This window comes from Octopus bimaculoides, chromosome 15 (genome assembly GCF_001194135.2).
Source record: "Octopus bimaculoides isolate UCB-OBI-ISO-001 chromosome 15, ASM119413v2, whole genome shotgun sequence".
In the NCBI taxonomy this organism is placed as follows: Eukaryota; Metazoa; Mollusca; class Cephalopoda; order Octopoda; family Octopodidae; genus Octopus; species Octopus bimaculoides.
This window is the reverse complement of record NC_068995.1, coordinates 56,585,487-56,591,105: the sequence shown is the minus strand read 5'-3', so window position 1 is coordinate 56,591,105 and position 5,619 is coordinate 56,585,487. Positions and strand designations below refer to the sequence as shown.

General features: G+C 33.4%; 2 protein-coding genes across 4 annotated transcripts in view; one reads left to right on the top strand and one right to left on the bottom strand.

The window, feature by feature from the left end:
- The window catches only part of LOC106880669 (uncharacterized), a 16,986-nt gene extending 16,235 nt beyond the window's left edge, over positions 1-751 (bottom strand). Inside the window, exon 1 of one of the 2 annotated variants that reach the window (XM_052973388.1) lies at positions 226-751. The gene's annotated coding sequence lies outside the window, so the exon portion shown is untranslated. The remainder of the gene's footprint in view (positions 1-225) is intronic. The other variant, XM_052973387.1, reaches the window with a different exon arrangement.
- The window catches only part of LOC106870740 (tRNA (guanine-N(7)-)-methyltransferase non-catalytic subunit wdr4), a 1,056,013-nt gene that overhangs the window by 562,255 nt on the left and 488,139 nt on the right, over positions 1-5,619 (top strand). The gene's annotated exons all lie outside the window — the stretch shown is intronic.

The window sequence follows — 5,619 nt, the reverse complement described above, 5'->3', positions numbered from 1 at the left end:
TATATATATATATATATATATACTATATTATAGTATAGATGTATATATATATATATATATATATAAACACGCACATGCAAGCCACACACACACATACGCACACACATACATACCCACATGCGCGCGAGCGCTTGTTTTTAACGCAGCCAGTTCAAATTATCTGTACATACATGTATATATTTATATACGCGAGGAGAAAGAGTATATGTATAATGAGCGATATACCTGTCCAAATGATTTTTAAAAAAAAGGGGTACATTAAAGTCCAGTTGGAAATTTGGTAAATAAATGTCTGTCGATGTGATGAGAAGCGCTCTATTTTACCATTATAGTTGTGAATATTTGTACATATCTTATATACATCTGCACATGTTTGTTGCGTATGAACATACGTATACTCGTTCGTACATGTTCAAAATACGATCGAAATCAGCTAGCTGTATATCATAATAATAACAATAATAATAATAATAACAACGATCCTTTTTTTCTTTCTTTTCTTTTCTGTTTCTTTTCTTTTCCCTCTTTCTAGTGGGCGGGGACGGCGGTTGATTAGTTCCCGTTCGATTGACCGTTTGTTCGTCTATCTTTCTATCTATCTTATCAAAGCAAGCTATCATCATCTATTTATCCATGATCGACTCGACTGGCAGACAGATTCCAGTTGTGGCTGCTGGCCTATTTTTAAACCGTTTCTAACAGATATGGCACAGATCTAGTCGTGAGCTGCAGAAGGAGGAAGTGGTCCGGGAATGCTGGGTAGCAAAACTGTCACGACGTCACAGGTGTTTGAAATGTTGCCTGATAACCTACCTATACACCTATCAGTTGAAACCATTCGCCTCTTTCTAAACTATTTCAACACACATACATACATACATACATACATACATACATACATCGTCATCTCTCTCTCTCTCTCTCTGTATATAAATACACATATATATATATGTATGTATGTGGGTGTGTGTGTATGTATGTATATATTTATACTTATGTATGTATATATTTATACATATCAATACTTTGTTTTTACTTACACCTTTTATTTTCACTCCTCCCCCTCTTCCCCTTATTTGTTGCCTCTTGTCTCCCTCCCCCCACCACTATTCCTGTATTATCTTGTTTCATGTCAATGTTTTCAGTGTTTACAAATACAATTTTCTCTCTTAGATTCCAGCTTACAAACCTAATGTGCAAAATAAGCTGGGGAGCTTCTATATATTAAGAAGGATGGGGTGGAGAATGGATCATTTGATCTGCTAGAAATAACAACCAAATCTCTCCTCAGCTCACATTCTACAATCTTCAAAAAAAAATGGGAATCTATTTTGAGGAATCTAGTCTTAGACACACTATTTCCAGAAAGGTTAAAAAAAACAAAACTGGCTGCAGACATGAGTGGAAAAGCTATGATTGTTGGTTTGCACATTCAGGCCTGACCTGAGGTTAAACAACGACCATCAACAATAGGTCACAGACTAACAAGAAGTCCCCTTTATATCAGCAAACAATTCCCAACCAAAGTGTTGTCAACTTAATGTGACAGTCCCATGAAAGGGAAGAATGCTACTGAACCCAAAGCCACACAATTGCAAAGCAAGTTTCTTAACCACTCAGCCATGCTTGCACCTTTAGCATTTATTTTGAGAAATAGTAGCAAGATCTTCCTCAAGCCACATGCCATTATCTGTCAAGAAAATAGATAGATGTTGGTGTGCTTACATCCCTGTAACTTAGCAGTTCGGCAACAGAGACCGATAGAATAAGTTCTAGGCTTACAAAGAATAAGTCATGGGTTCGATTTGTTAGACTAAAAGCGGTGCTCCAGCATGGCCGCAGTCAAATGACTGAAACAAATGAAAGAATTAAAGAATATATATATATATATATATATATATATATATATATATATATACATATACACACATACATATTATATGCTTATATATTCACAATATACATTCAAGAATGTATACACATAGATACACTCAAATATATATATGTATATATATATACACACACACACACACACACATACACACACATTGCACAATGTATTCTCTTCATATTTTCTGTGTTTTTGTGGTCCATGTAAATATATGTGAGTGCATATGTGTGTGTGTGTGTGTAGCCTAATTGTGTTTATCTGCATAACTCCCTCTATGTGTGTATATATACATATATATACACACACACACACATATATATATATATATATATATATATATATATATATATATATATATATATACACACACATATATATATATATATATATGTATGTATATCTGCTCCATATCAGTGCATAGTATTTTCTTCCTGCAGCACAATAGCCAGGCATTGCTATGCATTGCTGCTGCTGATGATGATAAGTAAATGAATCATTAAATAAATCTATCCAAATAAACAATCTGCAAATAATACACTACACATTCAGATAACTGACAAGAATTATTGTTATCTTTTCATATAGTCATATATTTCTCAACATAACAACACTCTAACTACTAATTTGTCTTAATTAGCCCAAAGGAAAAAAAAAAAAAAACAACGAATGAAAATAATGAAAAATTTTAGACATAATGATGGATTTCATCTATCATTTCTGAAATGGAATTTTGTCTTTTGTCTTTTTTATTTTTGGGTTATTTTTCTGATATTCAGTTTAAGATGTTGCATATTTTATATATGAATGATGCAATCTCTGAAACCAGGGCCTTCTTAACCCTTTAAGCCCTTCACTGTCTATGGAGCATAGGCTGTTGGCTTTGTTTTTGTTTTTTTTCACAACTGTTGGCTTTTAGCTGTCTTTTCTGCTTCTCTTCAGTTGGTTCCTTGATTTTCCTTGCAGCTCCCTTTCAGATTTTGCTGCACCGTGTCATGTTTCCCTGAGGAAAGGCCTTCTTCTTCCAGATCTTGTTCCTTTTGAATTATCATTGATGCCCCTGTTACTCTGTTCTTTTTCGAGTTAGGACTGTTGGTCCTATGCAAACACATTTATACCCCTGGGAATAGGTAGTCTGTATTAGTCTAGCCTCTGTCCTTTGACCTTCCTGATATGGGAGGCCTTACACAGAGTTTGTACTCTGCTGGCACAGCTCTCAAGGGGTCATTGAGGCATGCAGGCCACCATACCACAATAAGGACTGGACCTTTTTGTGGTGGAAACCTCAATATACAAAAATATCAAATATTCATAGTTTGAAACACTTTTGGGCATAGATCCGTTTGAGTTGACTCAAGGCTGAACAACTATGTAAAGGATGTATTTATTTTGACTGATTCTATGAGAAGAATCCTTAACCCCAGTTCATGATTGGTACTTTATTCAGAAACACTGGAAGAATACAAAGCAAAACCAACATTGGTGGGATTTGATCCTAGAGTGCAGAGAGCTGGAATTGTCCAACACTAACAACATTGTTAATCCACCAATTTGTTTGTTGTTTAATAATTGTGATGTAAAGGCAGCAGACATATATGTATGTGTGTGATGGTATTTCAGTTCCTGCCTACCAAATCCACTCACAAGACTTTGGTCAGCCTAGGGTTATAATTATTGAATATGAGAAGCAGGCTTATCAACCACTCACACACACACACACACACACACTGATAAAATAGAAAGAAGAAGATGCTTTGAGAACTTTGAGAAACAGTTTTGGTCCATTGACTCATGTGAAAACCTCTTAAACTTTTAAACATATGATGAGGACGATGACGGTAGTCTTTTGTAGTCCAAGAAAGATAGTTCTGCAATTTCATGCTGAACGACCTGCACAAATGATTTATTTGTAGTGATCAAGTGTATGTATTGTACATCAACTCCTTCCCTCCACCAATTCCATGTTTCCTGACCAGATGTACACCAGGTGTTGAAGTGATTGCAAGATGAAGGGTTTTGCTCAAGAATGCAATGCACCAACTAGTCCAGGAATTGAAACCACAATCCCACAATCATGAATACACAATCCTAACCACATACTCCTCTACCCCCACCACACACACACACAACTAAACCCAAATAGATAGGGATGGAAAAATTTAAGGGAAAATATTGGTTAGTTCTGGGGTACATTGTTACAATTGGGTGGATGGAATAACAATTGCAAAATCAAAGAAACTTGGAAAATTTTTAAATTATATTTTCACACAATATTTCCTCGTAAACTTTGTGAAACTTGTTAAAGTCTCTCCAAAACTCTTCAGGAAAAAAAAGGAAAAGGAAAGGAAAAAATAATAATAATAATAATAATAATAATAATAATAATAATAACAATAATCATGTTAAGAAGAAGGAGAAGACGAAGAAGAAGGCAAAGAAGAAGTAGAAGAGGAGGAAGAAGGGAGGAAGAAGAAGAAGAAGAAGGCAAAAAAGAAGTAGAAGAGGAGGAAGAAGAAGAGGAGGAAGGGAGGAAGAAGAAGAAATAATGGTGAACATAATTGCCAGGCAAACTTTCAGATAAAATGTAATTTTGTATAAAATAAATGAATAGTGAAATAAATAAATTTAAATATATGAAATTACCAAAGGATTAATTAATTCTGATGATAAAAATTGGTATCTGAAATGGCAGTTAATGAAGCAATCACAACAATAATATATTCAATGAAAACCCAGATGATTGTTGAAGCCATTGGTGAGTTTTCAGATTTGTTTGGTCTGATTATCTACTGTTTTATCTCTTCACTTATTTATTTACTGATTAAATTAAGATTTAGAATAAATCCATAAGTTTTGACATTTTTTTCCTTTCTTTTATTTATTTTTTTTTCTGGCGCTAAGGGACTTAATTAAAGATTATTGACTCTGTCTGCTAAGATAGGTTTACTTTTGAGACTGCTGAGGATTCAACTTTTGCCAATGTTAGGTATCAGCTGAAACAAAAAACAAAACAAAAAACAGCAAAAAAACACCTATTTAGGTAATTTTTAATGAAGGGCATTCAACTATCAAGAATTTTTACAGATATTATATAAAACAAAACGTGAAACAAAACTTATGTTATTTGTTACCAATATCGATAATGTTTTTTTTATTTATTTTTAGATTATAAATTATTAAGCATTAGAATGATATAGGTCTTATTTTTTATGTTTGTTTCTATTTATTTATTTCATCATTTATTTATTTATTTTTACATAGAGTTCTCCGTTATGTTGATTTGTTCCAAGTTGACTCACCAACTCTTAGCTGTCCTCACAAAATTATCCGTTCTTGTTACCCCACTTGTCATTCTCCAAGCCATCATACTTTTATTTTTAACAAAACTAATACAAAACTGTTATTACGTTTTTTTTCTTCTTTTTCAGTATTGATAATTGAATGTCCTACAGCTGAGTCATCATATATTCGTATTAGGAAGAATTTCTTTTTGACAAATTGCATTTAAATGATAATAGATCCACATAGGTGTGTGTGTGTGTGTGTGTGTTTAAACGCATACTTTCATGTTTTTTTTTGTTAATCTACAATTTGAAACACAAATACTATATTTATATATGAATATATATGATGTTAACCTCAGAATTCTGGTTCCATTTAAACCTTTAGCATTTAAATTTGCTATATGTGAAGGTACATGGCTCAGCAGTTAGAGCACCAGGCTCACAATC